General features: G+C 41.8%; 1 protein-coding gene across 4 annotated transcripts in view; it reads right to left on the reverse strand.

Moving 5' to 3' along the window:
- Positions 1–27,121, reverse strand: part of LOC145357408 (talin-1) — a 251,244-nt gene that overhangs the window by 159,567 nt on the left and 64,556 nt on the right. For all 4 annotated transcript variants that reach the window (XM_080210771.1, XM_080211034.1, XM_080210857.1 and 1 more), the window contains exon 2: positions 5,833–5,911. The gene's annotated coding sequence lies outside the window, so the exon portion shown is untranslated. The remainder of the gene's footprint in view (positions 1–5,832; positions 5,912–27,121) is intronic.

Here is a 27,121-nt window from a genome sequence, read left to right on the forward strand (position 1 = left end):
AGGAGGACGTGAATAATTTTCCGGGTGTTAGCGATGGAAAGATGGTAGGAGTGGAGGGCCTGAATGACATTATTGTTACTAGAGAGGCGGTGCTCGACAGACTGGAGGGACTGATCATGGACAAGTCCCCAGGACCGGATGGAATGCATCCAAGGGTTCTGAAGGAAATGGTGGAGGTGATAGTGGATGCTTTGGTGATTATTTTCCAAACGTCGCTGGATTCCGGGGAAGTGCTGGAAGATTGGAAAACGGCTAATGTTACACCGTTGTTTAAGAAGGATGGCAGGCAAAAGGCGGGGAATTATAGGCCGGTTAGTTTAACGTCTGTTGTAGGAAAAATGTTAGAATCCGTGATCAAGGAGAAAATAGCGAGGCATCTTGAGGAGAATTGTTTGGTAGAGCAGACGCAGTACGGTTTCGTTAAGAGGAAGTCGTGTCTGACGAATTTATTGGAGTTCTATGAGGATGTGTCTAGGGTGGTGGATAGAGGAGAGCCAGTGGATGTGGTCTTTCTTGATTTTCAGAAGGCGTTTGACAAAGGTGCCTCACAAGAGGTTACTGCAGAAGGTCAGGGGGCATGGAGTTGGGGGTAGGGTGTTAGCGTGGATAGAGGATTGGCTGTCAAATAGGAGGCAGAGACTGGGGGTCAATGGGTGCTATTCGGATTGGCGGTTGGTGACTAGTGGAGTGCCCCAGGGGTCGGTGCTGGGGCCTCAGCTATTCACCATTTATATAGATGATCTGGAGGAGGGAACCGAGTGTAGGGTGTCGAAATTTGCTGATGACACCAAGATTGGTGGAACGGCAAATTGTGCGGAGGGTGTGGAGAGTCTGCAGAAGGATCTAGATAGGCTGGGCGAATGGGCCAGGAACTGGCAAATGGAATTTAATGTTGGCAAGTGCGAGGTGGTCCACTTTGGTAGGAATAATGGTAGGAAGGACTATTACTTACGTGGTGAAAAACTGCAGCATGCGACGGTGCAGAGGGACCTTGGGGTCCTTGTGCATGAGTCGCAAAAACCCAGCTTGCAGGTGCAGCAGGTGGTCAGGAAGGCGTATGGGATGCTGGCCTTCATAGCGAGGGGGATTGAATATAAAAGTAGGGAGGTCTTGCTGCGGCTGTATAAGGTATTGGTGAAGCCGCAGCTGGAGCACTGTGTGCAGTTTTGGTCGCTGCACTTACACAAGGATATTTTGGCCTTGGAGGGAGTGCAGAGGTGGTTTACTAGGCTGATTCCTGAGTTGAGGGGGTTGAACTATGAGGAGAGGCTGAATAAACTAGGCTTGTACTCGTTAGAGTTTAGAAGAATGAGGGGAGATCTCATTGAGACGTATAAGATGTTGAATGGGATGGATAGGATAGAGGTGGAGAGACTCTTCCCGCTCAGAAAGGACAGTAGGACTAGAGGGCACAGCCTCAGGATAAAGGGGGGGCGGTTTAGAACGGAGTTGAGGAGGAACTTCTTCACTCAAAGGGTGGTGAATCTCTGGAATTCTCTGCCCGTTGAAGTGGTGGAGGCTGCCTCGCTCAATATTTTTAAGATGCGGGTTGATAGGTTTTTGAGAAGCTAGGGGATTAAGGGTTATGGGGAGAGGGCGGGAAAGTGGAACTGAGCCACGACAGATCAGCCATGATCTTATTGAATGGCGGGGCAGGCTCGAGGGGCTAGATGGCCTACTCCTGCTCTTATTTCTTATGTTCTTATGAGGAGGCAAACAGCATCGCATTTCAGTGCATCATACAGCACCTCCAACAGCACCGTACTTCCTCAATGGAGTTATGTATACTCAGCCTGTTTTAACTTAATGCAGTAGAGCTCCAATAAATATCAAAGGATCAATCACACAAATAGGTGCAAGCCTACTGACCAAATAGTAGAAAGGAGGCAGAGGAAGAAATATGCAGACAAATTATGGAATTGAGTATAAAGCACAACAATATTCAATGGGAATTTCAACTACCCTGATAGTAATTGGACAGAAAGGGTAAATAAGAGAATGGAATTCTGGCAAGGCATACAAGGACTCCTTTCTAACCAAGTAAAAAGCCGAACAAACAAATATTCACTACAGGATATAGTAATCAGGAATGAACTAGAGGAGGTATGAACTAGAGCAGGTATGATGAGTAAAGGTAGCAGGACATAGGTGACCATAATCTATTACACTTTATGATGCTAGAGAAGGACATGAGTATAGCAAAAAAAACTAAGAGATTAAAGATAAACTGAATTTGAGGAACTGGAATACAACTTACACAGGAAAAAGATAAATGTAGTGAACTGGTGCAACAACAATAATCTCACTCTCAATGTCAAGAAAACAAAAGGTGATAATCATCAACTTCAGAAAGCGTAATGGAAGACATGCCCCTGTCCGCATCAATGGAGAGAAAGTAGATATGGTCGAAAGCTTCAAGTTTTTAGGTGTCTAGATTACCAATCTGACCTGATCTCTCCATGCTGATGTTATAGCTAAGAAAGCCCATCAATGCCTCTACTTTCTCAGGACACGAAGGAAATTTGGCACGTCCACTGCAACTCTCACCAATTTTTACAGATGCACCATAGAAAGCATTCTTTCTGGTTGTAGCACAGCTTGTTATGGCTCCTGCCCTGTCCAAGACCACAAGGAACTACCACGTGTCATGAACGAAGCCCACACGAACCAGCCTCCCATCCACTGACACTTTCTATACTTACTGCTGCCTCGGAAAGGCAGCCAGCATAAATCAAGGACCTCACGCAATCTGGTCATACTCTTTTCCACCACCTTCCATTGGGAAAAAGGTACAAAAGTCCGAGGACATGCACCAATTCAACAGCATCCTCCCTGCTGCTATCATTCCTTTGAATGGACCTACCTTATATTAAGCTAATCTTTCTCTACTCTCTAGCTATGACCGCAACATGACATTCTGCACCCTCTCCTCCTCTATGTATGGTATGCTTTGTCTGTATAGTGAACAATACTTTTCACTATATACTAATACATGTGACAATAACAAATCAAATCAAACTTGGGAAAGTAAAATAGATGCCTGTATTGGCAAACAACATTTCCCATTTAAGACAATGCTCAGTACAGGAAAAATATATTCCACCTAAAGAAAAGAACAAATTGAACACTAATGAGGCATGGATGACTAAAGACATCAGGGAACAAGTCAGGAAAGAGACATACATTATGTACATAGAGGAGTATGAACAGCAGAACAATACACGATAAGACAGAATAATAAGATATTAGGGGAAAGTCAAAAAAAAAAAGAAAAACAGAGAGGAACTATAACATTAAAGTATCGAAACGTAAAACAATATTTTACAGGCACAGCAAAATAACAAAGAGGATCTGTGATGGGAATTGGACTATTAAGGGATAGGATAATACCACTGGTATCAATAGAGAGATGGCAGAAATATTAACTACTCTATTCTTGAGGTTTACCAGGGAGACAGAACGAGTAGACCTGAATGATGAAGAGAACAATAAGTAAAACAAAAGGGTGAAGTGAATAAGCTAAACAATCTCATGAGTTTAAAAGCCCATGACTAGGTGGATTGCATCCATGTATTTTAAAAGAAACTGAGGAACAGATAGCACAGACATTAGTACTTGCGACTGATAATTCATTAGAAAACCGTATAGTGCCAGAGGACTGGCAGACGGCGAATGCAATTCCTATATTTAAGGAGAGGGACACAACATGCCCAAGAAGTTTAGACCAGTCAAGCTTAATATCAATGGTAAGAAGATTAATGGAATCCTTAAATGAAGGAGAAAATAGAAAAAAAAACTAGGGAAAAAAAATCTAGTCAGCATGAATTTCAAATGGGAACATCTGGATTGACCAACCTTACTGGATTTTTTGAGGGGCTAACAGAAAGCAGACAACACTTTGCTGCCTCACAGCACCAGGGACCCAGTTTCAATGCCCAGCTTGGGTCAGTGTCCGTGCGGAGTCTGCACATTCTCCCTGTCTCTGCGTGGATTCCTCTGGGTGCTCCGGTTTCCTCCCAAAGATGTGTTGGTTAGGTGCATTGGACGTGCTAAATTCTTCTTACCATTGTGGGAGGGGAATCATTGCTGAGTGTTGTGGGGGAGGGGGGGGGCCCATCATTGCTGAGTGTTGTTCTGGGAGGGGGAAATCATTGCTGAGTGTTGTTGTGGGAGGGGGGGGATCATGTACCTGAAGCTGCCCATGTTTCTCTGGGATTGACTTATTGGCTGATTGTGTCTGTACTGGTAAAACCTCACGGTTTGGCTGACTGAGTAGGAAATTCACAAACTGAAACCTGTGGCCGCCTCCGACCTGCCTTACGGAATAAGCACATGCTTTGGTTTGGTAAAACCCATTCATTATATTTCAAGAATTCCTATTAACCTGAAACACGTTGCAAATTAAACACCAGCCAAATTGGCCTATAATAGCGGAGCTAATATCACAGCGAAATGAATTCTTTCCTTATTACATGCTGCCTAGAACAAAAACAATTTGAATATTTCTTATCTCTTTATCCTTACATATTTAGACCCAACACCAGTGCAGAAGATGTAATTTATTTGAATTTTCAAAGGTCAAATGAATAAGGTCAGAGAATATGGAGTCAGGGACAGGTAGCAGAAAGGATTTCTACCTGGTTTCATGAGGGAGCAGAAAATGGCAATAAAGAATTCAGCGTGGCAAAAGAAGGGAAATGGTGTTCCACAAGAATCAATGCTGGCACCACTGCTGTTCACAATTTACATTAACAATTTGGACTTTAGAATCAAGTTTGTAAGTTTGTGGATGGCACAAACTTTGGAGGGGGGCAGGGAGGACAAACAGTCAATGCTGAAGGTGGTCTGCAACATATAACAGTGGGTCAATAAGCTTGCAAAACATGGCACATAAAGTTCAACACAAATAAATGCAAGGGAAGGAAGAATTTAGGCAGGAAGAATAGAGAGGTCACTTATCACCTAGAACGTGCAAGTCCAGGTAGAGGACCAATGGAATCACGGGGTGTAAATAGACCAATCACCTCAAGTTGTGCCACAACGAGCAAGATCATTAAAAGCAAAAGGAGCACTAAGCTTTATTTCTAGAGGGTTAGAATTGAAATATTGGAAAGTTTCTACCCAAATTTGTTTAGACCACAATTACAGCACTGCAATGCAGTTCTGCTTGCCATATTATAAACAGGATATAGAAGCTTCAGAGAGGATTTACAAATATGATACCAGAAATGCATCATATACATTATCAGGTAAGGGGTGACCGGCTGAGTAAATTGCTCGATTGGCACCCCATTTACAACCAGCCTCTGCACCACTAACAGTGGCAGCAATGTCTACTAGCTACAAGATGCACTGCAGCAACTCACCAAAGCTCCTTAGGCACGACTACTACCATCTAAAAGGGAAAAAAACAGCAGACACATGGGAAGTTAGAGAAAAATGGGGCAAAAAGGAATAGAAGGTCACAATGAAAGGTTTAGATGAGGAGAGATGGGAGGACTTGGATAAAGTAAATACACCAACATAGACTGGTTGGATCAATTGGCCGGTTTCTTTGCCACATATCTTTGTTCTATTTAGCTTCAAAACCAGCTCGTTTTGAGCTTTTTCATTTCAAAAGTAGGAACAAATGTGTTATTGAAGATATCTTGTGGATGAGATGCATCAAACCTACAAATTTAAGACTAACAGAAAGGAAACATTTTGAAAATAAGATTTTGTAGCTCAGTGTGTAAAAGCACAAAAACCAGTACTCAAGACGATTAGCATTTAAGTTGATTAGAATACCACAGTATTGACTGCAACATTTGATGATGCACTGCGCAGTCTTACCCTTTAGAAAGAGATAAGGAATTGAGCTTCACTGCTTCTTATCTTCTGATCAAAGTCAGAGGCTTCTCCAGCTTTAGCTCTAAACAAAGAGACAAAAAGATTAAATTACCAAAGGGGGAAAAAAATTAAACTTTCAAATGGGGCTTCTTCAAAATGTGGGCAGTGTACTTATAACAGGCTTCCAAATTCCATTGCAAAAGCACAAATAAATCTAAGAAAAAGTGAGATGCAATTTTTAGTGTCCATCATTTGAAGCGCCAATACACATCGTTTCACAATTGTAGCTTCTATTAAAGTGACCAATTATGGCACCAAAACAGTAATAAAGTAGCTATGTTAATCAAATAACACCAATCACTGCCAAGTGCTGAACTGCTTTTCTCCTACTTACGCTGCTTTCAGATAATGCTGTCTGTATTCCTTTTCCTTTTTAAATGTTACACATTCAAATGCCTCCCTAAATTATGGGCTGGGTTCTCCAACCTTGCCCCACGGCTGGGATTCTCTGGTCCCGTTGCAGCGAACAGAGGTTTTGCTGAGTGCCAAATTCTCTCACTGGCAGTGGTGGTGGGACTTGAACAACCAGGGAATTCCAGACAATGCATCATGTCATATTGTGTGAAGTCACCAGCAAACATCAAAAATGGAACAACAACACGGCATGGCGGCACAGTGGTTAGTACTGCTGCCTCATAGCACCAGGAACACGGGTTTGATCCCCAGCTTGGGTCACTGTGTGTGTGCAGTTTGCACTTTCTCCCCATGTCTGTGTGGGTTTCTTCCAGGTGCTCCGGTTTCCTCCCACAGTCCAAAGATGTGCAGGTTAGGTGGATTGACCATGCTAAATTGCCCCTTGTCAGGGGGACTAGCTAGGGTAAGTGCATGGCGTTATGGGGATAGGGCCTGGATGGGATTGTGATCAGTGCAGACTCGATGGGCCAAATGGCCTCGTTCTGCACTGTAGAATTTTATGATTCTATGGTTAAAAAATTATATACACTTGTTATTGTTAACCTATCTGTTCTCACCTTCCTCTCAAAGTCAACCCAACACCAAAGCTCATCATGTTCGACAGGGCCAAGAAGCAGACTGCAATTAATTAAGGCACATTAAAACTTAACCCAGAGTTCTGGGTTTTCTTCAAATGGAATACGAATCTAGGCAAGCAAAAAAAAATCATGGCCAAAGACGTAGCTATCCCTGCAACTCTCCAACATACTGACGTTATGTGTCAACAAGTCCACAGATGCCATAGATACCACAATGTGTTGGGATGGTGTAAGAAACATCCATTTCTGGACAACTCTCTCCCTCAGCCAGGCCCAAGACAAAATAAATTCAGCTCTTATATGGAATTTCAAGGTAGTTTTGAAGTCCAACACTTCACTCACTTTTCAGAAAAAAACTTCAATAAAAGAAGCAAGTGCTGCAACTACTTGGCCTTGGATAACTCAAAGGAACTTCAGAAAAATTGTTAACAATTTATACAATTTCTCATCAGATGGATAGTAGGGGAGGGTGGGGTTGTGGGGAGAGCATACAGCATGGCTTCTTTGCTTGCAAAACAAGCAATTGTTTTTTTTTCCTACTTTTCTGCCTTCTCACCTGAATCAACGTTGAGAAGTTGATCAGACTACAATGAATCTTTAGAGAAAATATCAACACTTATCATATCCAGTACTATTACAGGCAAGTATCATAACAAATGTTTGGCACAGAATTTATTTGAGTGCTAAAAAGGTCAGTAGTACAAATACCTCCACTGTAATTTTGTCCTTCCAAATTTAGGGTGTTGATCTTACAGAAATATCTCAAGCTTAGCAGAAAAACCCCGCAAAACAAATGAATTACTTTTAACGGCACTATTATATGAGCAAACATCACATCTTCTGCACTAGGACTCCAATATTGATGAAGTTATCAATTTTTGATTGAATTGGACTTCAGCTGCATCTATGCAAATCATTGGAGATTAAGAAGCTGTACTAAAATTTGTACTGATAAATTAGCAGTTATCAAAAATACAAATTCCAAAAACAAGACAGACAACATGCCCCTTTCTATATCAAAGGTGATGAAGTGGAAATAGTTGAGTTTCAAGGAGTCCTGACCACCAACCTCACCTAGCCCTTCCACGCAGATGCTATAGTTAAGAAAGCCCACCAATACCTGTACTTTCTCAAGAGGTTAAGGAAATTCAGTATGTCCACTACAGCTCCCACCAACTTTTACAGATGCGCCAGATATATCACAGCTTGGTATGGCTCCCACTCTGATCAAGACCACAAGAAACTACAAAGGGTCATGAATGTAGCCTAATCCATCACACAAATCAGTCTCCCATCCATTGACTGTCTGTGCTTCTCGTTGCCTTGGAAAAGCAGCCAACATAACCAAGGACCCCTGCATATCAGACATACTCTCATTCACCTTCTTCCTTTGGGAAAGATACAGAAGTCTGAGAAAACGTACCACCTGATTCAAGAAAAGCTTCTTTCCTGCTGTCACCAGACTTTTGAGTGGACCTACTATATATTAAACTAATCTTTCTCTATACCCTAGTTGTGACTGTAACACTACATTCTGCAGCCTCTCCTTTTCTTCTCCTCTATGAACGGTATGTTTTACATAAGAACATAAGAAATAGGAGCAGGAGTAGGCCACCTAGCCCTTCGAGCCTGCCCCGCCATTCAATAAGATCATGGCTGATCTGTCGTGGCTCAGTTCCACATTCCCGCCCTCTCCCCATAACCCTTAATCCCCTCTCTTATCAAAAACCCATCAACCCGCTTCTTAAAAATATTTAGCGAGGCAGCCTCCACCACTTCAACGGGTAGAGAATTCCAGAGATTCACCACCCTTTGAGTGAAGAAGTTCCTCCTCAACTCCGTTCTAAACCGCCCCCCCTTTATCTTGAGGCTGTGCCCCCTAGTCCTACTGTCTTTTTTGAGCGGGAAGAGTCTCTCCACCTCTATCCTATCCATCCCATTCATCATCTTATACGTCTCAATGAGATCTCCCCTCATTCTTCTAAACTCTAACGAGTACAAGCCTAGTTTATTCAGCCTCTCCTCATAGCTCAATCCCCTCAACTCCGGTATCAGCCTAGTAAACCTCCTCTGCACTCCCTCCAAGGCCAAAATATCTTTGCACAGGTGCGGCACCCAAAACTGCACACAGTACTCCAGCTGCGGCAAGAACAATACTTTTTACTGTATCCCAGTAGAGGTGGCAACAATAAATCAAAACCTTAGAGCTTATCAAATGGTTACTGTAACGGCTGTGCTTTCCCAGAACGGGAGTTCAAACTTCACACCATGGCAGTTTGAAAATTTGAATTCCATTTTACCTAAATTTGGAACTGATGTCAGTAAATGTGAATATGAAAGTATTGGACTCTCATCAAATCTCAACTGATTTATTGATGTTCTTTAGAGAAGGAAACCTGCCACCCTATTCAGTCACAGAACAGTGTGGCACCAAGATGGCCAACTCAAACTGTTTCTTCCATTGTACAACAAGCCATTCAGCCACATCAAAACTGCTGCGAGGCTCGAGGTCCATCACAAGGCCATAATACATAAGAACAGAATTAGGTCACTCAGCCCATCGAGTCTGCCCCACCGTTCAATCATCGCTGATATTTTTCTCATTCACATTCTCCTGCCTTTTCCCCATAACCCTTGACCCCCTTATTAATCAAGAACCTCTGTCTTAAAGATACTCAATGACCTTCAACAAGACAATCATCTTCCCAGTCATTTAAAATGCATTTCGGAAAGTAGCAACTTTAGTATATAATGGTAGTACATAATGCTTCACTTTGTTCCAATAAATTATTTTGAGATTGTTCGAAAATGCAATTTTAACATGGACCGAATTACTTCAAATATTTGCATACGTGACCAAGTATTTCCGCTCCCTGATGTCTTTAAATTGCACCATTTAACTTGCATGGCTTCTCCTTACCCTTCCTTCCAAAATGCAACACTTCACAGCATCAAATTTCATCTTTCGCTTGGCTGCTTATTTCAGATTGTCTGATATTCTGCGTGCTGAAATCAAACAATTATTGTTATGCACTTTGACTGAATACTATAAATAGCATGGTGACAAACCGCAAGACATCTGTACAAAATGAATCCAAGTGTTTAACAGAACACATTCAAAGAATCATACAGTATAGAAGGAGGCTGCCAGACTGTTGTGACTAGGCTAGTTATTTGGGCACTCTAATCAGTCCCACTCCCCTGCTTTCTCCTTTCACAGAACTGCCATGGTTTTTTGCCTTTACAATTAAGTTTGCAATTCACTTTTGATAGCTCAGTTTGCCAATGAAAAAGGCAAATTACTGTAAATGTATTTAACAGTTTAATTCATCAGCACACTCACCTGTAATTCTCAGAAAACTATTTAAGTATAGCTTTCAAAAAAATTTGTAAAATAAAAATATAGATTTACTTTTAATGCACAAAAAGTTAATTCAATTGTAGTACTTAATATATATTTCATGGAAGCACATTAACATGTGCAAACATGGCATTAAAGCAAAACTGCTTCATGCACACCTTTCAAGTCGGGCAAATGCAGACATCTTCTAAACAAGGAATTTTGAATTGTTGTTTAAAGAGGCACGCAAGTCTGCAACTATATCCTGCAGTTAAGAACCTAGTCTGACGAAACACAAGCTTTCTGTATAATTATTTTGTTTACATTTTTTAAATAGTTATTTGTTAAACAGATCACCTTTGTTCTCCCATCCCCAACTTTTTCCCAAGGCAATGCTAACTTCAGTTTCATTTAAGAAAATATTCCTTTTGTACATATGCTCAAGCAACATTACAAGATTATCTGGTCCTGCAATTGTTGGAAATGAACTGTGTGCAGATTAAAAATGTAACCTAGAATGTTGGAAACCACATTTGTTGTCTTACTGCGAGAGACGAACATGTGGGAAAACAGATTTAGAGACACACACAGACAAGGCCCATAAACATTCAAGCAAAGGGCTTATGTTCTTTAAAAGTTACTTGGGTTGTTCCAACTACATTTAAACTCCAACAGGGGACAGGATTTGGACTGCTGGTTATTCTTACAGCATCTCAACTGCTCACCAACTGCTCAATTGTTGGAAGGACCTTGCATTTTACAGTGTCTTTCATTCCCAATTATGTACCTTTGAAAAGTAGATGCTAAAAAGTCACATGGCTGTCCATGAGAAAAGAAAAACACACAAAAGTAAATGATCCCACTACATTCTTCCTTTCACGTTCAGCATTACATTTCTGATTTTAACCTTTGGTATTTTGACTGAGCCAGTTAACCGTTGCCAGATTGTATGATTAACTTACGGCATGTACTCTTCAGTGAATTTTCAATCTCCAAACAATCTGAAACTCTCACGTAATGGTGAAACAGAACCAAGGAGAATCCCAAGTTTTTTCTGCAGACTTCATGAACTGTACAGGAAGTAGTTTTAAAGACACTGAGACATCATAAACACTGCGCTGCTCAGCAATAGCTTTGTTATGCATTACATAAAAATGTACACTCCCTGCTGGATGCTAAGGCAGCCGTTTTTCCCTATTACACATTCCAGAGTGAAGTTCGAGTTGTTCACTCCTTGAATGAGCACTATGCTTGGAATGCCTCCATAGGAACTGATTCCCCGGACGATGATTAGCTTGACCACTAACAATGCAGTCACTTCCTTTTTTGCCAGCATGCCTTTAAAAGGGAATCATTCACCAGCAAAAGAAATATCTGATACAACTGAACTGTATTTTTTTTTGAAAAAGCACTCGGACATGTAACAAAGTACTCCCTCCCCCCTCTTCCTCCCTCCCAGTCTTGACGCTTACAATTTGGGCCTTGTGCTAAGCAGAACAAAGATGGCTTCATCCACCCGTACACTGGTTCAGAATTTTTGTAATTTAATTAGGAGTCACTGGCAAGTTTCATTTTTAAGCTGGTGAATGTTTGTCTCCGAATTATCACAGCTGTGTTCAGCCCAATGGGATGCATGAACAACAGCAAGAATGTGCTCACTAAAACTCAGCCAGATCATGTTGGGTGCTGGAGCTCCGAAACACACTGTGCAAGCTGATACACACTTGTGCAAAATTTTGAAATGCAGATTTCACTTAACTTCCTTCAAAACTAATTTTAGCAGAGACCACTGCTGACGTAATCGAACAGCACACCATTAACTGCCTTGCAAAAACAATTTTGCAACATTGCAGCACAATGGCACAGTGGTTAGCACTGCTGCCTCAGTGCCAGGGACCCGGATTCGATTTTGGCCTTGGGCGACTGCGTGTGTGTGGTGCGTGCGTGTTTTTGCGTGTTTGCACTTTCTCCCCACGTCTGTGTGGGTTTCCTCCCACAATCTAAAGATGTGCAGGTTAAATTGATTGGCCATGCTAAACTGACCCTAGTGTCAGGAAGATTAGCAGGGTAAATGTGTGGGAATAAGGCCTGGGTGGGATTATGGTTGGTACAGACTTGATGGGCCCAATGGCCTCCTTCTGTACTGTAGAGATTCTATGTTTCTATAAACATTAAACCATTACTGCTGCTATGACTTCCATATCAGCTTGCTCCATTTTGTTTGTTTATAACAAAATCAATGTCCCCAAACCCATAGAGGCAATTAGGAAAAAAAGTGCCCCCCGCCCTCCCCACTGTTTTGAGCACTTTTGTTTGTTATAAGTATCAGATGGGGACAAAGACTGTTTGACTAGCTGGGTCAATGTGGGGGTGGGAAAGAGAATGTCATAAAATCTCCAGGACTGACAAACCCGGATGTGCAGCATTATCCATGTTTTGCTCTGTACCTGGTTCTTCGTGGAATTTGCTCAGTATCGCACTGCTTCAGTTCCCCGTATCCTCAGCGTTAGAGCAAATAAAGGCCCCACGTGTTCAAAGTCAATTATTATAAATTTTCAAACTTTGTAGTCTGCTCTTTACACATCCCTAACTACAACATGAGGACTTCCTATCTCAAATTCCATGTAAGTTACACCATAAGTAGGCCATTCAGCCCCTCGAGTCTGATTCAGCATTTTACTGAAATCATGGTTGATTGGCATCTAAACTTAATCAACTCTACCAACATGCCTTCTTCCTTAACCCATAATACCCTAAAAAAATCAGTTTTGAAATTTGCAAATGATTAACCTCTCTGCACCTTAAGGGGAAAAGTAAACAAACTGCGCTTAGTGTCTTTCATGACCTCAGGATGCTTAAAACTCTTTATTGCCATTAAGTACTTTTTGGAAGTGCAAAACACAGTTACAATATAGGGAAAACGGCAAGGCCCCACAAATATCAATGAGTCCTGACCAGATAATCTGTTTTAATGATTGTAGTTGAGGGGTAAACAAAGCTTTATAAAAAGGTGCAGAACAAGCCATTGGGCCCAAAAGGCCTATATTGGTGTATGAGTGTTCCATACTAGTCCCCTAACACCTTTCTTCATCTCACCCTGTCAACATATCTATGTCTTTCTCCCTAATCTACATATCTCATTTCCCTCAAATGCATCAAATTTACTTCGTTCAACGATTCACGTGGTTACGGCAAGTCAAGAAACGTTGCTTGCATTCCTTAGTAGACTAATTGGTGGCTACTATATGCATAGCTTCCACTTTCAATCTCCCCACAACTGAAAATATCATCTCTGCATCATTATCTTCCATCTTCACCTGTTTTACTTGGAGTCATGACAACGTTAGTTGACCACCCTTTTCCACCATCCCTTGTCATTCATGCCTTTTCCCAATCCATTGCATCTTTCTAGCTTTCCATCTGCTCTTAGGCCTTCCTCTTTTTCTTCCTGGCAATCCCAACTCATTGCATTTTCTCTCGATCAGTTCAGATTCACTTGTTACTCCTCGTTTAGTGATGTCATCCAGCTTCTACCCTACATAGCGAGGATACACTTAGAACTGACTGGCAGAATCTTCCTTTCAGTTTCAGTGATACTTTCCTATTATGTAACACTCCCTACATCATAATAAGCAGCTCAAATAGGTCATTCACTCCTGTGATTCTGCTCCATTTGGTAGGACCATACCTGATCGGATTGTGGCCTCAACTTTATTTCACTTCTATAACCCTTGGCCCCTTGTCAATGAAGAGTCTAAGTAACTCAGCCTTAGAAACATTCAGTAACCCTGCCTCCACTACTCTGAGGAAGCGTTTCTCCTCCTCATCATCTGTTTAAATGGGAGACTCTTTAAAAACGTTCTGGTCTCTCTCACAAAGGGAAACATTCTCTCAGCACCCATTCCGGCTAGTCCCCTCAAGATCTCGTATGTTTCAATAAGATCACCTCTTGAAACCTCTGAAATCCAGTACATACCTTATCCAACTGTCCTTCATAAGACAATTTCTTTATTCTAGGAAAAAGTGGAGGGAACCTCCTCTGAACTGCTTCTAATGTAATTACATCCTTTGGCAAGGAAGCAGAGGTGGTTGCAAGATATCTATATTTGTACTGTTTGAAATGAAGCGTAGATTTGAGTTTAATTTTGTGTTTCTGTCTAAGAAGGGTAAAACTCACAACTTAATATCAATGTTTGCATGTATTGGGGATCTTGGTTTCAGTTCAAACTGAGTTTGCGTTGTGCTGAGGGAGTTTACAGTATGCAAGATAAATAACAGCATTGAATAAAAAAGAATGAGCTGTTGCTTGGCAACCAGGGACACCTTTAGGGTTGGGAGTCTTTCAGAGTTTCATCTTAGCTATACTCATAGCTAAGTTAAGCAGTGAGAGAGAAGGTAGCTCTCAGCCCTGCTGGAAGCAGGAAAGTAATATAATGGGAGTAATGGGCAAGCAAGCTAGTTCCACAAATATATAATGAAGGGAACGGTTTCAAAGAAAATTGAAGTAAAAAGGAAAATTGGAATTGGAATTTGAGCAGGAAACTCTTCATTATAGTTAAAGACAGAACTGGCAACAGCAGGGCTGAGGAGCTTGGCTAGAGAAAAGCCAGATGTCTAAAGGAAGCACAAGCTTTAATGCCTTTAATTCAATTTTTTGAAACAACAGTATTCTGTTGGGGACTGAGTACCTGAGAGATTGTGCCTGTGTCTATTCAACGCAAAGGAACACTGAAAGGAGAGTTATAAAACTTGGAGTGGATACTTGCTGAAAAGAGCTAAGAGAAAATATTATTTGTAAGGATTCTAAAGCATGTCTTTTTGAGAGTAGAGTTAGCAACACAACTGGAAGGCAGAGTCCAGTGAGATCAGTTGGCAGACAGTGTAGAGACCTGAGGGGAATTTCAGGAGAAGTCCACAAAATTCAAGTGGCATCTGCCACTTGGTTTCAGAGTGGGAATGTGGTCTGACCAGTTAGCCTGCTGAATTTCAGGGACCTTGTGTTTACTGTGTTCAATTTCTAACCTGTGGTATCCTTTAAATCTGTGAAGGTAAGTGGGAGTGAAGGAGAAATGCATCATTGTCAAGCTTTCCATATTTAATAATTTTTTTAAATATTTATTAAAAGCTAATTTGCAGCCCAGTGACTCTGTTCAGTGACCCACATTTTCCAAAAATAGTAAAAAAAATGATATTCTGAGCTAGGGTTTCATTCTGGAATCTTCTGGACTGGTGGTATCAACTGAGATCACAACACCTTTATAAATAAGAATTAAATAAGATGACCAAAACTATACACAGTGCTCTAGACTTGAACTTACCAATACCCTGTACAGCTGTAGCAAAACCTGCATACTTTTATATTTCATTCCCCTTGCAATAAATGACAACATTCCATTTGCCTTCCTAAGTGCTTCCTGTACCCGCATACTTTGTTCAGTCATATACCAGGTCATCCCGATTCCTTTGTACCACAGAGTTCTGCAATCTCTCTCCATTTGAATAATTACACGTTACTTCACACCACAATGGTCTTAGGCAAGTTTAATTGATAAAGGTAATGAGAGGACTGCCTGGAGACATCTACCAAACTCATCTTTGTCTTCAGACTTTGCCTCATTTGTCAAGGCACGTATTGTCGAAAAGCACCTACGTCCATTTAGTTCTTTTCAGCTGATGCGCGGTTTGGTTTTGAGGTAATGTGCAGCAAGTGCTACACTTTGAAGCTATTGTTCTTCACGTCAGCCAAAGTGAACTTGGTTACATTCACCCATTTAAGTGGAAATGTGCCTGGTCTAACAAATCTCAGCCTGTTACACAGACTTGCCTCAGTCATCAACCTGAATACCAAGGCATCTGAATATTTCATATACTCATTTATATCTAACTACTAGGTCACAGATCCAGTCCATGGGATAATGCAAGTGGAAGTGGAAGTGCTAACATAACCAAGATGCAAAACGATTCCAGCTACCCTCACTGATAGATGAGCACATATCGAAGGTAGTGAAATGTCTGACATTGTGACTCCAATATGGCATGTTTTCTTAAATGCTATAGACACATAGCACTTTGAATTAACACAGCTAACACCGGTGTCAGCTTTCTGTCTCACCAGATGATGGTCTACGCTATGGTGGGTCAATTCTATATTAAGCATCCCCTGATGTGGTTCAGGAGCCCCACTCTAGCCTGGCAGCTTCTGCAGAGGAAGTCAGTGGGCTGAGAAGGTGCACAATTCACTGGTCACTTTTCTCTGGGCGCTCTTCTCAGCTAGCTGAGCTTTACATTTCTGTTCACCTCTTCCAAAACACTTCCAGTCGGCATCCAGAGTTCATGGCCATCAGCAATTGTCTCCCAGTTGTCAGTGCCAAAATCCACCATCTTTGTAACTTGCTTGCAAATGTCCTTGCAGTGAAGGTTATGTGTGCCCAAAAGGTCATGACGCAGCACAGTTTCGTTAAGGGGAAGTCGTGTCTGACAAATTTACTGGAGTTCTATGACGATGTGTCTAGGGCAGTGGATAGAGGAGAGCCGGCGGATGTGGTCTGTCTTGATTTTCAGAAGGCGTTTGACAAAGTACCTCACAAGAGGTTATTGCAGAAGGTAAGGGGGCATGGAGTTGGGGGTAGGGTGTTAGCGTGGATAGAGGATTGGTTGTCAAATAGGAGGCAGAGAGTGGGGGTTAATGGGTGCTATTCGGATTGGCGGTTGGTGACTAGTGGAGTGCCCCAGGGGTCGGTGCTGGGGCCTCAGCTATTTACCATTTATATAGATGATCTGGAGGAGGGAACCGAGTGTATGGTGTCGAAATTTGCTGATGACACCAAGATTGGTGGAACGGCAAATTGCGCAGAGGGTGTGGAGAGTCTGCAGAAGGATCTAGATAGGCTGGGCGAATGGGCCAGGAACTGGCAAATGGAATTTAATGTTGGCAAGTGCGAGGTGGTCCACTTTGGTAGGAATAATGGTAGGAAGGACTATTACTTACGGGACGAAAAACTGCAGCAGGCAACGGTGCAGAGGGACCTCGGGGTCCTTGTGCATGAGTCGCAAAAACCCAGCCTGCAGGTGCAGCAGGTGGTCAGGAAGGCGAATGAGATGCTGGCCTTCATAGCAAGGGGGATTGAGCATAAAAGTAGGGAGGTCTTGCTGCAGCTGTATAGGGCATTGGTGAAGCCGCAGCTGGAGTACTGTGTGCAGTTTTGGTCGCCGCACTTACGCAAGGATATTTTGGCCTTGGAGGGAGTGCAGAGGAGGTTTACTAGGCTGATACCGGAGTCGAGGGGATTGAGCTATGAGGAGAAGCTGAATAAACTAGGCTTGTACTCGTCAGAGTTTAGAAGAATGAGGGGAGATCTCATTGAGACGTATAAGATGATGAATGGGATGGATAGGATAGAGGTGGAGAGACTCTTCCCGCTCAGAAAGGACAGTAGGACTAGGGGGCACAGCCTCTATGTAAAGGGGGGGCGGTTTAGAACGGAGTTGAGGAGGAACTTCTTCACTCAAAGGGTGGTGAATCTCTGGAATTCTCTGCCCGTTGAAGTGGTGGAGGCTGCCTCGCTAAATATTTTTAAGACGCGGGTTGATGGGTTTTTGATAAGTGAGGGGATTAAGGGTTATGGGGAGAGGGCGAGAATGTGGAACTGAGCCACGACAGATCAGCCATGATCTTATTGAATGGCAGGGCAGGCTCGAAGGGCTAGATGGCCTACTCCTGCTCCTATATCTTATGTTCTTATGTTCTAAGTAGCTAGTTCACCATACAGAAACTCATTGGATATACAGCTGACAAACTTGGCTGAGCCAGCGTAGACATTGTTGGCTTGGCAATTAGTGAATGCTGATGAAATTAGCAGGTTCCCAGGCCCCCAAGTTACAGTCATAGAGTCAAGGGTCAGGCAGTGGTCAGCACTGCTGCCTCACAGTGCCAGAGGCCTGGGTTTAATTCCTGGCTTGGGTCACTGTCTGTACGGTGTTTGCATATTCTCCAGGTATCTGTGTGGATTTCCTTCGGATGCTCTGGTTTCCTCCCAGTCCAAAGACGTGCGACTTAGATCGATTGCCCAAGCTAAATTGACCCTAATGTCAGGGGATTAGTATGGTAAATATGTGGGGTTATGGGAATAGGACCTGGGTGGGATTGTGGCCGGTTGGGCTGAATGACCTCCTTCTGCACTGTAGTTATTCTAGGATAGAGGTTTACAGCATGGAAACATTCCCTTCAGCCCCTCTTGTCCATACAGCCTGAAGCTAGTCCTAACTGCCTGCATTTGGCCCATATCCCTCAACATTCCTCTTACCCATGTAACTGTCTAAATGCTTTTTAAAAGATAAAATTGTACCCATTCTACTAACTCTGGCAGCTTATTCCAGACACTCACCGCCCTCTGAACTCTTTCACATCTCTGCCCTCTCACCTTAAACCTATGCCCTCTAGTTTTAGACTCCACTACGTTTGCAAAAATATATTGACTCTCTTGCTGATTTATGCCCCTCATTATTTTATAGACCTCCATCAGCTCACCCTTAAGGTTCCTACACTTCAAGGAAAACAATCCCAGTCTATCCAGCCTCACCTTATAACTCATAACTTTGGGTCTAGCCAAGAGATACTGAGGATACATCTGAAAGTGATCATGACAATGGATGATGGCTGAGCAAATGAGGAAAGACTCAGTTCAGCCATGTTCAATCTGATCCAGAGGGGGAAGCTGGCTAATACGTAGATGCTGTCAACTAACAGAAGTTGATTCTGTTTGCCAGGGATAATCCATACTTTCAATCCTATGACTGGCAATAAGTGTAGGCTTTACTATTTTTATTCTTTAATGGGATGAGTGCATCACTGGCAAGACCGGCATTTATTAACCATTCATAATTGCCCTTGAAAAGATGATGGTGAGCAATTGTTCAAAACACTTCTTACCTTTGTCCCAATTTGAACTTCAATGGGAGTGACATACCTGCAATCCTAGACCGCTAGATTTTATTTCCATGGTTTATCTGATCAAGAGGCAGGTGGAAAATTAACATTATGGACACCCAAATTAGTGACCAAAATCTACTTATGTTGAGAAGCATTTATTTATTTTGTAGTAAATTCATTGTAAGGTAATATTGTACAAGTCAAGTGCAATTGGATTATCGGTTGTCATCAACTAATTTTACTTGTAAATTACATAATTCATCAATAACCCAAGCCATTATGTTTGGCTACTCAAACCCTACAAGCATTGATTTCCAGTAAACTACAAAAAAAGTGCTCCTTGTAGTCCTGGAAATGCCTCACATTGCCAAAAAGTGGGATATAAAGTCTCAGTTGGATTCATAAAAAGTAACGGATTGCTTACAAATGCAAAGTTCGGTAGTTATCACAGGAGAAATATTTGGTGTAATCCAAACATCACAAGTCATTACCGTAAAGCCTGCTGTTCAGAGGCAGTTGTTTCTGCAAAACCTCTTCAATGGCAAAATTGTTAATTTTGTAAGTATTAAAAGCGATAAATTTGACTTGATTTGTCACATGTATTAGCATACAGTGAAAAGCAGTGTTTCTTGCATGCTTTGCAGCCAAAGCATACCGTTCATAAAGAAGAAAACAAAAGAGTGCAGAATGCAGTTTTACAGCCATAGCTAGGGTGTAGGGAAAGATCAACTTAATGGAAGGTAGTCCATTTAAAAGTCAGGGAAGAAGCTGTTCTTGAGTTGGTTGGTATGTGACCTCAGATACCTTTTGTATAATTTTCCCAATGGAAAAAGGTGGAAGAGAATATGTCCAGGATGTGTGGGGTCCTTAATTATGCTGGCTGCTTTGTTGAGGCTGTGGAAAGTGTAGGCAGAGTCAGGGATGGGGGGCTGGGTTTGAGTGATGGATTGGGCTATATTCACAACTTTTTGTAGTTTCTTGCAGTCTTGAGCAGGGCAGGAGCCATACCAATCTGTGATACAGCAAGAAAGAATGCTTTCTATGGTGCATCTGCAAAAGCTGATGTCTAGGTTTTAAAATTTTCAAGGTGAAATTTACTGATGAAGTTGTTTATTAAAACAGAACAACGTTAAATTTGTCACACTTAAATAAAGTCAGTGAACTGTGATCAGGAATTAAATTGCAGCAACAAGGAACATGCAAAGAACGGCAGATGACACACACTAAATGCACACATTTGACTGAAGGAAATGTGTCTTATAAGAACATAAGAACATAAGAAATAGGAGCAGGAGTAGGCCATCTAGCCCTTCGAGCCTGCCCCGCCATTCAATAAGATCATGGCTGATCTGTCGTGGCTCAGTTCCACATTCCCGCCCTCTCCCCATAACCCTTAATCCCCTCTCTTATCAAAAACCCATCAACCCGCGTCTTAAAAATATTTAGCGAGGCAGCCTCCGCCACTTCAACGGGAAGAGAATTCCAGAGATTCACCACCCTTTTTTTAAAAACATTTTTCTGGCATTTTACAATGGTTTTTTTTTAATTTTTGAAACTATAGACAAGTGATCAATTGGGCCCACAACTGGTCAACTGACGTACAAAGGTTTTTGCATGGATAAGCGGCTTTGCAAAGAGGAAGTCACAAAAGACTTTACCGCAAGTGGTTGAGCATGGTTAAATACAAATTGATGAATTCAAGTGATAGGTGACATTTTGCTTGAGGAAGAGTATAACTGATGTTACTGCTTGACTTTACAAATGATCCTGCAGTCACAACTGGCAAGTGCTAACAATTCATCTACTGCCAGATTGAGAGAGATAAGGAAATCAGTTTGTGCTCAAACTCAAAAGCTGTTGGCACGAACTGTCAAATTATAGCTGTTACGTACAATGAACTTGAATAGGCCTTCATCTTCGAACAGATCACTATGCATGGATTACACGTAGCCGGCAGCTCAAGGGTGTAAAACTATTCATTCCTGGTGGCAAGCGGCAAATGCAGGTGGCACTGATTCTTTGCTAACTTATAAATTTTCCAACTACTTTAAAAAAGATGGAGCAAGAAGAAATACAAAAAATTGACCCGGGGAAATCATGAAGGCCTGGAAACGTAGCTCTGATTTTAGAATGATTCAAATACAACCAGATAAACCCGTAGTCTTGTACAAAGACAATGTTTTCCCTCCACCTGTGCATTCTTCAATCTAGTTTTTCCAATACATAGAACTTTTCCAGCGTGAGTTGAACAGCTTTTTCAAGGATCCACCCTGAAACAGCAGGATCCAGGGAGAGGAATCTAAACAGATACAAAATTAGCTTCTTGACAGAAGCCAGAGGGTGGTTGTCGAGAATTGTTTTTCAAACTGGAGGCCTGTGACTACTGATGTGCCCCAGGGATCAGTGCTGTGTCCACTGTTATTTGTCATTTATATTAAGATTGTTGGCATAGTGGACAGTGAAGAAAATTATCTCCGATTAAAACAGGGTCTTGATCAATTGGGCCAGTGGGCTGACAAATGGCAGTTGGAGTTTAATTTGGACAAATGTGAGGTGATGCATTTTGGTAGATTGAACCAGGGTAGGCCTTGCTCAGTGATCAAAGATCTGGAGGTATATGTTCATAGCTCCTTGAAAGTGGAGTCACAGGTGGACAGAGTGGTGAAGGCAACATTTGGCTTCATCAGTCAGAACACTGAATACAGGAGTTGAATGTCTTGAAGTTGTACAAGACATTGGTAAGGCCACACTTGAAATACTGTGTGCAATTCTGGTCACCCTACTATAGAAAGGATATTAGTAAACTAGAAAGGATGCAGAAAAGATTTACTGGGATGCTACTGGGACATGATGGATTGAGTTATAAAAGGAGAGGCTGGATAAACTGGGACTTTTTTTCTCTGGAGCATAGGAGGCTGAGGAGTGATCTTATACAGGTTATAAAATAATGAGGGGCACAGATCAGCGAGATACTCAAAATCTTTTCCCAAAGGTAGGGGAGTCTAAAGCTAGAGGGCATAGGTTTAAAGTGAGAGGGGAGAGATACAAAAGTGTCCAGAGGGGCAATTTTTTCACACAGAAGGTGGTGGGTGTCTGGAACAAGCTGCCAGAGGTAGTAGAAGAGGAGGCAGGTACAATTTTGTCTTTTAAAAAGCATTTAGATATAGTTACATAGGTAAGATGGGTATAGAGGGATATGGGCCAAATGCGGGCAATTGGGATTAGCTTAGGGGTTTAAAACAAAGGCAGCATGGATAAGTGGGCCAAAGAGCCTGTTTCCATGCTGCAAACTTCTATGACGCTATGACTGGAAAACTTACATGTTGCAAAATAGCCAATCTCCAGAATATTCTAATTTTCTTGAAAGCCCTACACTGTAAACGTCATCATCAAGCCTAGTTTGAAAATATTTGCCTTCGCTAAATCTGGAAGTCGTGGACAGGGCTTCCAACTCCATTAAGAAACTTGACATTCCCCCCATCCCACAGTCCATGGTGCACCAATCAGCTGGAGTCTCAAAGCAGAGAGCTACTACCCAATCTGACCGGCCAGTTGCATGGTACTACCAGAAACACTCCCAGGATCAGTGCCTAATGCTGGTCCAACAAGAGTCATGGAATCCCTGAAGTGCAGGAGGCCATTCAGCCCATCAAGTCTACACCAACTCTCTGACAGAGCAAGCTCTACTCCCATAACCCCATGTAATTACCCTCCTAATCCCCCTAACCTACACATCTTTAGTCACTATGCAGCAATTTAGCATGGTCAATCCACTGAACCTGCACATTTTTGGAATATGGGAGAAACTGGAGCACCTGGGAGGAAGCCCACAGTGACACAGGGAGAATGTGCAAATGCCATGTAGACTGTCACCCACGGCTGGAATTGAACCTGGGCCCCTGGCACTGAGGCAATTTGTGCCACTGTGCTGCACTAACCTTACTAGTCTAACTGCTGGAACTCTCAAAATCAGTTATGATTGGGGTTGCACAGGATAGGGAGGGGGTGGCCTGGAGCTGGGGAGTCACAGTAGCAAGGTCAATCTATAGTGATGATGTGCCAGTGTTGGAGGTGTCCCCCCACCTCTCCCATCTCATGCCCAAGCAGGCTTACCTGCCAGCCTCAGTCCTGAACTCTTCCCACTGACCTCAAAATTAATACTGGGTGGGAAGTGGCACTTTATAGTAGCCAATAATTGGCTAATTAAATGCCTCAATTGGGAGAGATGGTGGGACACCCTTTGCTTCGCCTGCTCCCTTTAAAATTGCAGATGAAGAATCAGAAGGATAGGCAGCAGAAAGTCTGCTGTGCCTGAAAATCAACTGGCAGAGGAAGATCTGTAAAGTTCTATCCAACATGTCTCCTTATCATTCCCTCTGCCCTTATCAAAATCTGTTAAATGACTTTGGGTATAACCAAGTTAGATACCATACATTAAGCTTTCCGCTATAGATAAAATGTTACATTACGATGTACAATTCTTTTGAACAGTGGAGGACGTTTAGAGTTACATGCATGCCCCACAGATAATGGAACATTGTAGAGGACTTCTTTCTCGTGCTGTTGGTTTTGGAAGGACTACTAAGGCAACCACTAAGGACAAGCAGAGGTAACTAAGCTTTAACCCAATGTGTATCCTTCTGGCACTTCTTTCAGAAACACAAGATGTTTGCTTGCTTGTTAAAACTTCAACCACAAAAGTTGGTCTAAAAATAAATGTCATTCTGGAATACTAACCACAATACAAGTTTATTTTCCCTTTCCTGCAGTTCTTCATCTGAATTTGGAGCCCATGCTAGAAGAGGCACATGAAATTTCTTGTGTAAATTGACTGTTGAGTTTTCAAATGCAGAGTACATGAAGCAAACATACAATGTTTCAGTTTCTGTTCAAAACACACAAATCTACTGTGCAAAGCAAATAGGTGTCAACAACTCCAGATAGCCACAATATTGAGTGTGGGGGTGAAAATATATTTAATCTTGGTATAACCTCATCAGAAAGACAGCATTGCCACAGAGCATAGCTTTTACTAGGGCTTGCAAACATGAAACACTATTTACAAGGAAATGCAACCGAGTTGAATGACAGGTCACTTCTAAAACAAGAAGCAAGACTTCCTGTCATCTATCCACTTGATGACAAAGCACTCATATCAACAGTCAACAGTGTTGATACCAAATGAGTCAAAATACCAATTTCCCTACCAGACAGAGAACGATATTTATGAAGCAGGAGAAGTCTTGTCCATAGCATGCCCAACTCCCTCCGAGCAGCAACACAAGATACTCAATATAGTGAAATACATATCTTGACTCCTATTAGAGACCCTTTAGCATTCTGATAGGCAGATATACCATTTGTTGATAACATAGGAACACAGGAATTAGGAATAGAAGCAAGCAAATTCAGCCCTTCCAGTCTGCTCCGCTATTTAATCAGATCATGGCCGATCTCTCCCTGGTCTCAAATCCACCTCCACACCTATTTGATAACTATGGTAGATAAATTGGGTTAACAGAAGGATGGTCAAATTGTACTCGCTGTTCTATGCCTCAAGTTATAGATGCTGTAATTAACTCAAAATTATCCATCACCTTGACACTTTTGCCCTATACACAACTGTAGTATGGTAGCTTCACTGGTTATCTTATTCATCTCTGCAACCCCCTGCAATTGAGGACTTGGATGAAAAACTGTCACTGACTGACGAGAAAACCTGTCCTGGTTCCCCCATGCCAACACCATTGTTAAGAAAGCCCACCAATGCCTCTACTTTCTCAGAAGACTCAGGAAATTTGACATGTCAGCTACAACTCTCACCAACTTTTCAAGATGCACCATAAAAAGCATTCTTTCTGGTTGTATCTCAGCTTGGTACAGCTCCTGCTGTGCCCAAGACCACAAGGAACTACAAAAGATCATGAATATAGCCCAATTCATTATATAAACCAGCCTCCCATCCATTGACTCTGTCTACACTTCCTGCTGCCTCAGCAAAGCAGCTAGCATAATTAAGGACCCCACACATCCACTTTCTTCCATCAGGAAAAAGATACAAAAGTCTGAGGTCATGTACCAACCGACTCAAGAACAGCTTCATCCTTGCTGCCATCAGAACTTTGAATAGACCTACCTCACGTTAAGTTGATCTTTCTCTACACCCTAGCTATGGCTGTAGCGCTATACTCTGCCCTATCACTTTTCTTTCTCTATGAACGGTATGCTTTGTCTGTATAGCATGCAAGAAACAATACTTTTCACTGTATGCTAATACATGCAACAATAATAAATCAAATGTCATCATAAAAGATCCACTGGGGAAAGTGATTATAATAATTTGCAATTCAAATGAAATTGTAAGTTTGAAAACAACATTCTTTGAACATAAACAATAATAAACGTAAAGTCTGTTACATAGGTAGAAGGGAGAACTGACTGTAAAATCTTAAGATATAGGAGAAGTATACCATTTGGCCCATTGAGTCTGCCCCACTATTCAATGAGATCATGACTGATCTGGCTAAGGTCTACTGGGTAAAGAACTCAGTGGATTGGAAGCCAGCAAATCTATTCAAGAAAGAAGGGAGAAAATGTGCAGCTACAAGTCAGTTAGTCAGATGTCAAGCTTCTGGAGAAAATTCTGGAATCTATTATTGTGGAAGTCTTACATATGCACTTTGAAAATCAGAATTATCAAACAAAGCCATCAAGGCTTAATGAATGGGAAAATTGACAAATGTATTTGAACTTTGAAGATATGACCAGTAGGGTAGATAAAAGGGAACAAGTAGAAGTAGTATAATTTCCAAAAGGCATTTGTTAGTGTGTTACAAAAGATTATTTACACAAGATGAGGGTTCATATAAGATGAGCATGCAAACTACTGAGGATGCTGGAATCTGAAACAAAAGTAAAAAATGCTGGAAAATTTCAACAGCTGACAGCACCTATGGAGTCAATGCTTCAAGTCCAGCTAACAAAAGGACAATTTAGACTCAAAACCTCGGCTCTATTCTCTCACCACAGATGCTGTCAGACTTGCTGAGATTTTCCAGCATTGTGTGTGTATGCGCGTGTGAGAGATGAAGGTTAATAACAATTTAGTGGCAAGATATTAGCATGGTTACAAGATTGTTTAATGGACTGAAATGAAATAGTAGGGGACATTTCAAGTTGGCAGGTCGTGACTAGTGAAGTGCCTGTGGGATCTGTGCTGGCCTCACATAGTTAAAATCTATATTAAGAATTTAATTTAAGACACAGAAAATACAAAGCCAGATGGGAGTGTCAATTGTGAGGAGGACACTGAGGTGATAAACAGGTAGATGGAATATAATGTGGGTAAGTGAGAGGTTATTCACTTTGATCTTAAGAATAGAACAGCAGAATAAGTTGTGAAACATGTAAATGTTGATATTCAGAAGGAGTTGGATGTACTCATACGATTATGGCAAAATTAGCAAGCAGGTCATAAACAATTAGGAAGGAAAATAGTAGTAGAAGGAAACAGGTTGTATAACTATAGTTTCAACTTGGAAGTGTACAATTAACACTTCAGTTCTTCCTGATTCACCCCAAATATTTTAAGATGTTCATTTTCTCAACTTCCTCAGGTGGCCTTCTGCCACTTCCCCAAATAAGGGGATTGAGGACAAGAGTAAGGAAGATTTGCTCTAATTGTACAGGCTTTTAGTGAGACCACACCTGGAGTAATTTGCACAATTTGGTCTCCATATTTAAGGACTGAGATTTGCTTGGGAAGTGGGTGGAACACTGAAGGTTCAATAAACCATTTCCCAACATGAGGAGGCTGCAATATTATGACAGGCTGAATAAAGTGGGCTCACTCTTTGCACTTTAGAAAAGTGAGAAATTATCTTATTGAATCTAAGATTCTAAAGGGGTTAGATATTGGACCGTGACAGGTTGTTGCCCCTAAGGAATCTAGAACACGGGGGTGATCTCAGG

The sequence above is a fragment of the Carcharhinus amblyrhynchos genome, chromosome 1, assembly GCF_965287045.1.
Source record: "Carcharhinus amblyrhynchos chromosome 1, sCarAmb.v2.hapA, whole genome shotgun sequence".
Classification (NCBI taxonomy): domain Eukaryota; kingdom Metazoa; phylum Chordata; class Chondrichthyes; order Carcharhiniformes; family Carcharhinidae; genus Carcharhinus; species Carcharhinus amblyrhynchos.